The 12281-nt window shown below is 34.0% G+C and overlaps 1 long non-coding RNA gene and 1 other non-coding gene across 2 annotated transcripts; both read left to right on the top strand.

The window, feature by feature from the left end:
- The first annotated feature begins 736 nt into the window (after positions 1–736).
- Positions 737–2032, top strand: LOC105642082 (uncharacterized). Its single transcript, XR_005177847.2, has one exon. It is a non-coding gene; the product is annotated as an uncharacterized LOC105642082 (transcript).
- Positions 2033–2400: 368 nt separating this feature from the next.
- On the top strand, positions 2401–12149 carry LOC149493029 (uncharacterized). Its single transcript, XR_016322971.1, has 6 exons — positions 2401–3084; positions 3858–3923; positions 4778–4836; positions 9186–9994; positions 10768–10833; positions 11687–12149. It is a non-coding gene; the product is annotated as an uncharacterized LOC149493029 (long non-coding RNA).
- The last annotated feature ends 132 nt before the right edge of the window (positions 12150–12281 follow it).

Genomic DNA, 12281 nt, shown 5'->3' with positions numbered 1-12281 from the left:
TCCATCAATTTCTCCTTGCAAATAAAACCTCTTGTGAAGCCAATATTTAAAACAAGTTTGAATGGCCTAATTAGTGCAAATGGAGACTTGTTAATTCTAAAGAATGAGTTCCATATGATTTGTTATAATGATTAACAATCTTTAAGTTGCATGGAAATTTCATTATTATTTAATGGATCAATCATTGGTTATTTTGCCCATGATATAAGGATGATACTTCCCAATTCAATACTTCCCAATTCGGGGGAATGCTTCTGGTGTGATTTTTCTTGATTTGTTATAGATGCTTTTTTTTTTCGTCTCAAACCAATTACTTTTATGTTGTTGATTTTTAAATATCTAAGTGTTAGTGTTATTATAGATAATTGAGATATTGGAGTATTATTAAATAGGTGGCTAGAATAATATCCCATCGATAGAGGCATCTAAGCCAAAACAACAATGCCAGAAACAGTTACTAAGTAAAACACTAAGAAACCCTAAATTCCAAAAAATTTTGCAACTATATATATATATATATATAATATATATAACATATAATTTTATTCTTCAGCCATAAACCTGTTCTCATCTTTCCTAATTTGATTGGAACTACAAATCCTATTACTACTGTATATATAGACTAAGTCCTTCTCATATAAATTTATTCTTCACCCATAAAAACTATATTACTTCTGATAGACACTTTTCAGAGTCTCCATTGTTTTTCTTCCAAAGGGGCCAATATGATACTGCCACCGATTATTCTTCGAAACCTTAAAAAGGATTTAAACTTTTCTTGTCTTTCAAATCTAAAATCATCCCCACTTACATACAGAAAGTTTTCTACTTCAGAAATTTCCTTGCCATCACCATTGTTACTGCTTCCTCCTGAGAAATCTCCCAAAGGAAACACCGCTAGAAATCAAAAACTGGTGACTTTCCCTCTCTTCAATCCTGTCGAGAATCGATTTCTGAAGCGCAATGTGTAGGTTCTTCGCGCGGCTGGTTGGGTTTTGTCGATCATCGTCGCAGTGGATTTTGTTTAGCCAACGTTCTCTCTTCCAGCGTTTGTCCTGAAACTGTACCACTTCCTTATGTCGAAACGCAGCCACAACGGATGCGTTTTGAAACGATGGATGATTACAGTACGTTTATGTCCAATAGAAAATTGAAGCAAATTTTCCATAGAAAATTACAGCTGCATTTTAATACAGATAAAGAACTTCTGCTCCCACTCGATGTCCATAAGATTGCTATTTCATCCCCTCCCAATGAGGATAATTGCACCGCTATGATTATCTATAATCACCACTCCGATCTTGCCTTCTGTAGGATTGGAGACTCCTCTTGGACTGCTTTAGGTAATCAATTTGTTATTCCTTTTCATGACATTATATATTCTAGCAAACGCCAATTGTTCTACGCCATCACTGTCATTGGGAACGTTCAAGCATGGGATCTCAGGGACCCATCTTTACCAATAAGTAAAGTCATAAAATATACTTATATGCATCCTTCATTAGAGCACCCAGAAGAGATTTCAAGAGTGGAGTATGAACGCTGCCGGTACTTGGTTGAATTGCCAGAAGGGGATTTTCTTATAGTGATTAGATATCAATCTAGTATTCAAGAAGATGGGTCCTTGTTTTATCCTGAGTCTATGGATATCCGCAGTTCCTCTTCTTGTAAGACTATATGGTTTGATCTCAGAAAGTTAGATGTTGAAAAGCAGACTTTAGAACCCGTGAATCATCTAGGTGACGATGTCCTGTTTCTTGGCGCCAACGAGTCATTTTGTTTATCAGCAAGAGACTATCCAGGATTAAGGCCAAACTGTATCTACTTCAGTAATGATCCACCTGGTATGTATATGTATAAAGGGAAGCCTTACAGGGGTTATGACATTGGGGTTTATAGTCTAGAGGATTTCAGCATCTCATCCCTTCATCCTTTTGAGCTCCACAAGATTCAGCCTGCTCTTTGGGTCTTTCCCAGACCATAGTTAGTTAGGAGTCATCTTTTAACTCTTGACCATAATTATTCAAGGGAAGAAAGGATAAATAAATAAGCATATGATTAGGCATACGTCTACTTCTATTAAAAGCTATTTTATGATTACAAAAATCAATGTTTAATTGTACTGTATTAACTGCTATTACAAAAATCATTAATATTTTAATCACTTTCTATTTCTATTTTTAATAAGTAATAAAATCAGTCAGTTTCTTTTTTTTTATCACTAATAAAATTAAAGATATCATTAATATTGTTTCAAAAGTAATAAATTAAATAATAATATTATTTTTATTATTATCTATCATTAATATTTTATTTATTTATTTTTTAATATCATATTATAATGTCATCTTCATTTCAATTTTTTTGGTAATATTAATGAAATAACCCGAATTTTTATTTTCAAAATTTTTCCAATTAAATTTAATGAACCGACAGCCTGGAAATTAATATTAATATTTTAGTGCAACTACTATGAGAAACCGAACCAAAAACCGATTGAAAAATTTGAAAACCAGTTAAAAATCGATGATTTGGGCCGAATCGAACCGAATCGAACCGGTTCGACCCAAACCATCTAGAAAATTCTCTTTTTCTTTTATCTCCAACGCTAAACTCACTCCCCCTCACCAGCGCACCTCCACTCCATCGCCACTGTCACCACAGCGCCACCGCCACTCCTCCCTCTTCTTCTTCTTTTTCTTCTCCTTCTTCTTCTTCTTCTCCTTCTTCTTCTTTCCTTTCTTCCTTTTTCTTTCTTTTTCTTTCCTTGTGCCTGCGTTCTTGGCGAGACAGAGGCAACGCAGCAGAGCCGCGCGCCACTGCCACTCGGCCACCGCCCCTACTGCAGCTCGGCAACGCAGCAGCTCCTCGTCTCCTCGGCCAGATCGCGTTGCTGTTCCTCTGTCGCGCCTACAGCAGCAGCACAGCCTTGTCAAGCCGTCGCTGCCACTACAGATCGGGCCTCCGCCGGCGTCACAGCAGCTCTGCCGTCTTTCCAGCACGCCGATCGGTCGTCTCCACCTCTCTCCGCCACTGCCAGTCGAGTTCGACCACCGGCAGTTACTGCTTTTTAACCCGACACGCGTAAGAATTTTCGATCTAGCAATAATTAATTAATTAACGTTAATTTAGTTAATGTTATTTAGTTAATGTTATTAGTAGTTAATTAATTAACATTAATTGTGTTAATGTTAATGTTATTTAGATAATGAAATATTAGTTAATTAAATTAGTATTAGATATTAATATTAGATAATGAAATTAATTTTATTATTTGTAATTAATTAATCTAGCTAAGTTAATGTTAGAAATGTTAGATAATGAAATTAATCTTATTATTTGTAGTTAATTCAATTTGGTAAATGTGAGTAGTTAATAGCTTTATAATTTTATTGTTGATTTAATTAAGGTAGCTTAGATATAATGTTATTGTAATGTATAAATTGGATTGTGTGGTGATGTTGAGATTAAGGAGGATGGGAAACTGTTGTTTGATTAATTGCCCGACGGATGGGCCGTATGGATTGAATATTTGTGAAATTGTTGATATTTTAACAGGTAGATAGTCCAATTTTTAGGGGAGATGCTGCCGAAATTTCGGTAGAAAAATAAAATAAATTCGGTATAAAAAAAAATAAATAAATAAATAAAATAAATTTCGGTAGGAAATAAAATAGAAGTCAAAAGAAAATAAAGAAAATAGTGTTCGGTAGAAAAATAAATTTATTATAGAAAATAAATTAAATCTCGAGATTAAATTACATAGAAGAGTTAGAATATAAAATAAAAATTTTAGAGTGGTAAAGAAATATTTTGTCTGATAGAATTATTTTCTGCTGTGTCCTTCTTTTTCTTAGATCGCCCGGGTCCATCTAGTGCTCCTCCAGGACAACATCGAAGCTAGAATTTCGCTCTCCATCACTGTGAGTAATAATAAATAATGCATATCAACACTGCATTTGCATATCATTTATTTATAAATATTATATTTTTATTTACATATTACAATATATTATAAGTATTTTATCATATATATATTATGTTACGATCACTATAATTATACTTATATATAATTGTGCATTTTGGATGAAATTGGTGTATTATGATGAATGAAATGTTTGATTATTTGTGCTGTGACTATACTGTGATTTGTTTGTGTGGAATTGGGATGAAGTGGGTCACCATGGGTTTGTGAGACTGTTTCTGTTATATGGATCCTGATTCTGTTTCTGTTAGCCGGGTAAATGGGAGATCGGCGCCCCCGTGTGCACCCACCGTTACCGTTACTGTTAACCACAGGTTGGCTTCTTTATTGGGCGCACCGGATAATCTAGATTTGATCGCAGCCCGCAGGGTGGCCTCCTGTTGTGAGCGCCTGATGATCTAGATTTGATGGAGACGACCGGGTTGCCTCCTGTTGGTATGGAAAAGAAAAGAGAGAATGAAAAAAAAAAAAAAAACAATGAGAGGGCTGGTCAAGTGAGGATTAGACCGGTCGGCCAGTATGGGGGATCGGCTCCCTGGTGCACATGTGAGAGGATGAGCCATGTGGGAGGACGGCTCATCGGGGGTTCGGTGACTCCACTGACTAATTTCCACGTGATGTGATTATTTGAAGGTGATATTGTTTGTGGGTGCTGATGTAATGTCATCTGATTGACTGTTGTGTGTTCATTCAGTAAACTAGGGTGCATTTTGCTTGACTGTATGTGGTGTGTATTATTTATTATTATTCGCTGAGTTGCAAAACTCACCCCTCCCCCAACAAACCTCCCAGGTACTAGGAAGCAGCTGATTCGACTGGAGCTCTGCAATCTTCTCCGCAGAGTTATAAATGTAAACTTTATATTCCTGTTATTTAATTTTGGATGTATAAATTATTCTGTTATCAGATTATTCTTGGACTCCGCAGTTATAGGGTTGTGTATGAATATTGGATCTATTGTTAGCATTACACTATAAATTATATATTATGCAACTAGCCGCAGGTGAACCAGTAAGCCAGTAAGCCCATAATGTGATTATAATTTATTGTGAATAGGCCCCAGGTTATATATTATGTGTTAATCGAGATTGGGCCATATGTTTGTATAGAGGCTTACTGTTTTGATGAAATTGAGACAGATTGAATAATTTAGGCTTACTACGGGCCTCGGGGGCCTTAAGCTTACCTGGGCCCTAGTGCCGGTCCGGCCCACGGAAACGGGTCGTGACAAAGGTGGTATCAGAGCATAAGTTTATAAGTTTAGATGTAACTGCGGAGTAATTCCTGTCATGTCTTGACATTGTCTTCCTTGCTTTTCCCTTCAGCGTTGTTCGCAACCAGACTAAAGTCAAGTTGTTTAATGATTAAAATTTGCATCCTTGTTCGTTAGAGATGTGATTTAGTTAATGATGCTAGGAGACGGTTTAAACAAAAATCCTTCTATGGAATAAATAATAGTCATATATAATTTAAGTATGTAAGAAGATAAGTTGCATATGAATAATAAATTGAAGTCAAATACTGTAAGTGTACTATTTTATTTAATATGTGTTGAATGTAGAATACATATAAAAAAAAAAAAGATGCATGAGTGCGTGTATATGTGTGCCTGCAGAATTGAGAATTAGTTGCTAGTTTTATTTAATAAGAGAACTAAACGATTCGGATTTGAGGACATTAGAATATATTTAATTGGTGCCTTGAATTAATATATGTATTTGGTGACATTTACATGATGTTGGTTGGTGGAATTTATTATAGTTATTGGGGTAAATATTTTCTGGATGGAATAATTACATTAATTAGTATAAGTACATAACTGATTTTTTATAAGATTTAAATATTGAAGGATTTGGTGTGATTTGCTATAATAATTGGAGATGAGTATTTTTCATAAAGAATAATATTGGTGGAATTATTATACCAAGTGATTTTTAATTATGAGAAGTAATTACTGCTTGGTGGAGTAAAGTGTATTGTAGCATTCATCAACTATTCCTTTTCAAGTGTATGAATATAGGGAATCATATAAATTATTGTGGTTATAAGAAACGTAAATTGTGATCCGTAGTAAGAGACAAATTACTCTACTCTGTATGCATTTAGTAATGGATATTGTGTGGATTGTGGCATCTTATGGTTTAATATGGTACAAGTAAGAATTAAATCTAATGGTATTTAGCTTTTGATATTTAAAATAATTGTTGCACACTCGATGGTATGTGAATTACAATCAATGATTTTGTTTAATGGGAGATTCTATGATCTGAGGACTCCATAAGGGAATTAAGGTACTTACGTTATGTAAATATTGGGCTATGATGATTAAGAGTATTGGTGAATGACATCGGACATGGAGAGATAATTGTCCAATTATTTAATTGATATAATACTAGTAAATTAGATAAGTAAGGATGGATCTAGTCCTGTTATTGTATGGATATTAAGAAAAGAATCAATTGTAGAAACGTGAAGAGTATGAATTAATGTGAGTTAAATGAGGATAGTCAGTAATTAGAGGTTTAATAAATTAGGGATTATGGGTAACAAGATTCGATGAAAATAAAAATAATGATACATCAGCGGATTTAAGATAAAGACCTCTATATTTTGGGATTTCATGAGTGTAGAAAAATTGTGGTTTACAGTCATGAAAGAGTTATGGATCCATGTGTGATATAATTAAGATCTTAGTACATGTAGAATGTTTAATAAGCCAGACTAAGCTTATGGACCAAGTATAATAAAATAAAAGTAAAAGATAGCAAAGGAAATTAGTGGTTTTGGGATTGAAATGCTATTATATTCGATGATAATTATATTAGGAAAATTATAGCTTGAATATAATTTGAATATAAAGAACAGAGGAGAATAATGTTTGTATAATTAAACAGTTTCTTGTTATCTCTTGGAGTATAGAGAGAATGTGAATGTTAAGAAATTAAATGATCATGAATAGTAATTTTATGATGTAATTAAATTAAGATCTAAAAAAAAAAAAAAAAAAAAAAAAAAAGAAGAGTTGTGAAAGTTCAAAAGATGCTTTAGAATAAGTAATTAAGAATAGGTAGTTAGACAAAAAGAAGTGAAATATTATTAAAAGTAGAAAGATGGAACATGTATACTATTGAAGGTAGGGAAATGGCTTTTAGGTTTAAAATAGTCATCACTATCGGTGATAATTCTAATAGAATATTAAATAAATAATTGATAATGTTATAAACCAACCTTATGAGTTGAGTTAATCGGGTCCTTGCAAGGTGAGTTTTGAGAACTTTGTGGTTCATATATAGTAAATTCATATTCTAAAAAGAGATCAAAGGTAGGAAGTTATTGAATGTCTGGTGGTATACAAATAGATAATGATTTAAGGATTGTAATCCCGATGATGAAAGAACTTAGTACTTATATTCAGAAAGATAGACTTTCTACTGGAGAGAGAGATAAGAAAATTTTGACTTATGTAATTTGATAGCATCTAGTTGGGAAATAGTAATGATTGGGAATAAGAGTTGATAAAAGATCATGGGGGCTTAGCTTGAGATGACAACGAATGTGAATAAATTTAATCTCTTGACGTAAAGCAATTAAAATAAGGAAATTCTATTAATTAGTGCAACTTTTGCAAGTTACTTGTTTTATTGGATAAAGAAGGAAAATTATATTTATGTCCTTAGTAGAACGTAAAGGTAATTAGAGTATTTTCATTTATTAGTAAGCTAGCTGGGTTTTAATTTACTATTTATTTTGGATATTGAAAATTTGTGCAAGAATAAACAAGTGAACTTGAGATAGTTTTAACAACTTTGGTGAGGAGAATACATGCTAGTATTTGAAGACTGAAAAGATAAACTATAGAACTGTTGGATGTGATTACGGGATGGTTTAAGATTATATTTTAATTATATTGGAATGCCAACTCATGGATGTCGATTAGATCATTAATCAATTTAAATTGCTCATGGTTCGATTGAGGTACCGTTTAGAGCGAAAATTATTAATGCATAATGTGGAGTCAATGTAAAGTTATTCCGAATTCCTTAGCAATTGAGAGAAATTATGATTGAATGAATAGAATTGGGTTATAAATGGCAGTTTGCGACTTATCTTATTGTTTAAGGGAAGATTTAAATAGTTAGGTCCATTCGAGAACTGGTACATTGTAACTCTGATGTTGAAGGATTCAATAAGTTGTTAACCTTGTTTAGGGTAAAGAATGTAGAGAGAACATAATTAAGGTTGAGGATATTCTTAGATCGTATAAGGTATAAATTGTACAAATCTTGGAGATGATAGACTTGGAGAAAAGGAATAACTCAATGATATTATTATCTGAATATTCATAGGCATTCATGAGATTAAGAATAAACATAAGACAAAGGACATAGTCTAATCAGGAGTTGAATTATGGGTTTAACATTCTTGATCTCTTACTTAGCTAGAGAAATGTCATGATTTTGTTTGAAATAAGCTTGTAGTAGTGGCAAGAATTTGTTCTCTTTAATTGGAAATGATCAAATAGTACTTAATAGCAGAATTTGATAAGAATCGAAAACTTTCTTGAATTGGCAGCAATCATCTTACTTAATTATGAACAACGTCAATGATTATGAGGGCAAATATATGGAATTGGAGTTGATGGAAAATGGATGAGTCAGCATGTAGGTTTTGAATTTTAAAATAAGGAGTCCAAATTGAGATAGTAGTAAATTTGATTGAATATGCGGATTCTTATATAAGTAAGGTTAAATACTTGGTTTGTGTATGAGTTTCTTATGGAGCGATGATCTTTGCCTATGATAGCTAGTGAGAGAATAAATGACGATACATCAATGTAAGGACACATGATTTAGAGCTAATGAGATTAATAACCCTTACTTAAGCAGAGGTTATAAGTGATTAAAATTCTTACGTGTAAAGGTGAATACTAGTGTCGAATCTGTACTTTAGGTAATGAATATTTGACTTGACTTGACGACTTATAGATATAGTACAACTCAAGTTTAAATTAACTATGGTAATAAGGTAGGTAACTTTGGGGCTAGATTCATCTCATAATCATCCTACCCTCCCTATAAATTGAATTTTCTTCCCATTGGTTTGTCTTCATAATTTAATAAAAATTAATTCTACTGGTCTGACTAACGAACTTAAAAATATTTATCTCATCTTCTTGATTCATCTTCTATCTGCTCAACAGCATTATGTGAGAAGTACAGCCACCATTGTCGTAAACAATTGTTGCATCCTAGTTTCTTGTTATTTTCAAAATTCGAGGACGAATTTTTTTAAGGGGGGAGACTGAAATAACCCGAATTTTTATTTTCAAAATTTTTCCAATTAAATTTAATGAACCGACAGCCTGGAAATTAATATTAATATTTTAGTGCAACTACTATGAGAAACCGAACCAAAAACCGATTGAAAAATTTGAAAACCAGTTAAAAATCGATGATTTGGGCCGAATCGAACCGAATCGAACCGGTTCGACCCAAACCATCTAGAAAATTCTCTTTTTCTTTTATCTCCAACGCTAAACTCACTCCCCCTCACCAGCGCACCTCCACTCCATCGCCACTGTCACCACAGCGCCACCGCCACTCCTCCCTCTTCTTCTTCTTTTTCTTCTCCTTCTTCTTCTTCTTCTCCTTCTTCTTCTTTCCTTTCTTCCTTTTTCTTTCTTTTTCTTTCCTTGTGCCTGCGTTCTTGGCGAGACAGAGGCAACGCAGCAGAGCCGCGCGCCACTGCCACTCGGCCACCGCCCCTACTGCAGCTCGGCAACGCAGCAGCTCCTCGTCTCCTCGGCCAGATCGCGTTGCTGTTCCTCTGTCGCGCCTACAGCAGCAGCACAGCCTTGTCAAGCCGTCGCTGCCACTACAGATCGGGCCTCCGCCGGCGTCACAGCAGCTCTGCCGTCTTTCCAGCACGCCGATCGGTCGTCTCCACCTCTCTCCGCCACTGCCAGTCGAGTTCGACCACCGGCAGTTACTGCTTTTTAACCCGACACGCGTAAGAATTTTCGATCTAGCAATAATTAATTAATTAACGTTAATTTAGTTAATGTTATTTAGTTAATGTTATTAGTAGTTAATTAATTAACATTAATTGTGTTAATGTTAATGTTATTTAGATAATGAAATATTAGTTAATTAAATTAGTATTAGATATTAATATTAGATAATGAAATTAATTTTATTATTTGTAATTAATTAATCTAGCTAAGTTAATGTTAGAAATGTTAGATAATGAAATTAATCTTATTATTTGTAGTTAATTCAATTTGGTAAATGTGAGTAGTTAATAGCTTTATAATTTTATTGTTGATTTAATTAAGGTAGCTTAGATATAATGTTATTGTAATGTATAAATTGGATTGTGTGGTGATGTTGAGATTAAGGAGGATGGGAAACTGTTGTTTGATTAATTGCCCGACGGATGGGCCGTATGGATTGAATATTTGTGAAATTGTTGATATTTTAACAGGTAGATAGTCCAATTTTTAGGGGAGATGCTGCCGAAATTTCGGTAGAAAAATAAAATAAATTCGGTATAAAAAAAAATAAATAAATAAATAAAATAAATTTCGGTAGGAAATAAAATAGAAGTCAAAAGAAAATAAAGAAAATAGTGTTCGGTAGAAAAATAAATTTATTATAGAAAATAAATTAAATCTCGAGATTAAATTACATAGAAGAGTTAGAATATAAAATAAAAATTTTAGAGTGGTAAAGAAATATTTTGTCTGATAGAATTATTTTCTGCTGTGTCCTTCTTTTTCTTAGATCGCCCGGGTCCATCTAGTGCTCCTCCAGGACAACATCGAAGCTAGAATTTCGCTCTCCATCACTGTGAGTAATAATAAATAATGCATATCAACACTGCATTTGCATATCATTTATTTATAAACATTATATTTTTATTTACATATTACAATATATTATAAGTATTTTATCATATATATATTATGTTACGATCACTATAATTATACTTATATATAATTGTGCATTTTGGATGAAATTGGTGTATTATGATGAATGAAATGTTTGATTATTTGTGCTGTGACTATACTGTGATTTGTTTGTGTGGAATTGGGATGAAGTGGGTCACCATGGGTTTGTGAGACTGTTTCTGTTATATGGATCCTGATTCTGTTTCTGTTAGCCGGGTAAATGGGAGATCGGCGCCCCCGTGTGCACCCACCGTTACCGTTACTGTTAACCACAGGTTGGCTTCTTTATTGGGCGCACCGGATAATCTAGATTTGATCGCAGCCCGCAGGGTGGCCTCCTGTTGTGAGCGCCTGATGATCTAGATTTGATGGAGACGACCGGGTTGCCTCCTGTTGGTATGGAAAAGAAAAGAGAGAATGAAAAAAAAAAAAAAACAATGAGAGGGCTGGTCAAGTGAGGATTAGACCGGTCGGCCAGTATGGGGGATCGGCTCCCTGGTGCACATGTGAGAGGATGAGCCATGTGGGAGGACGGCTCATCGGGGGTTCGGTGACTCCACTGACTAATTTCCACGTGATGTGATTATTTGAAGGTGATATTGTTTGTGGGTGCTGATGTAATGTCATCTGATTGACTGTTGTGTGTTCATTCAGTAAACTAGGGTGCATTTTGCTTGACTGTATGTGGTGTGTATTATTTATTATTATTCGCTGAGTTGCAAAACTCACCCCTCCCCCAACAAACCTCCCAGGTACTAGGAAGCAGCTGATTCGACTGGAGCTCTGCAATCTTCTCCGCAGAGTTATAAATGTAAACTTTATATTCCTGTTATTTAATTTTGGATGTATAAATTATTCTGTTATCAGATTATTCTTGGACTCCGCAGTTATAGGGTTGTGTATGAATATTGGATCTATTGTTAGCATTACACTATAAATTATATATTATGCAACTAGCCGCAGGTGAACCAGTAAGCCAGTAAGCCCATAATGTGATTATAATTTATTGTGAATAGGCCCCAGGTTATATATTATGTGTTAATCGAGATTGGGCCATATGTTTGTATAGAGGCTTACTGTTTTGATGAAATTGAGACAGATTGAATAATTTAGGCTTACTACGGGCCTCGGGGGCCTTAAGCTTACCTGGGCCCTAGTGCCGGTCCGGCCCACGGAAACGGGTCGTGACAATTAATGAAATTATAATTACAGTAATATTATTCCAAATTAATTTTCAAATTTTTTTTTGCTTATTTTATAATTTTTTTTTGTTTAAAATTTAGACATTGATGAAACTGAAATTAATATCGATAATTATACTAATGAGATTTTTCAGTTTTTTAATAA

Source organism: Jatropha curcas, chromosome 10 (assembly GCF_041381405.1).
Source record: "Jatropha curcas cultivar XTBG-Jc1 chromosome 10, XTBG_Jcur_1.0, whole genome shotgun sequence".
Lineage (NCBI taxonomy): Eukaryota > Viridiplantae > Streptophyta > Magnoliopsida > Malpighiales > Euphorbiaceae > Jatropha > Jatropha curcas.
This window is presented reverse-complemented; position numbering and strand designations above follow the sequence as displayed.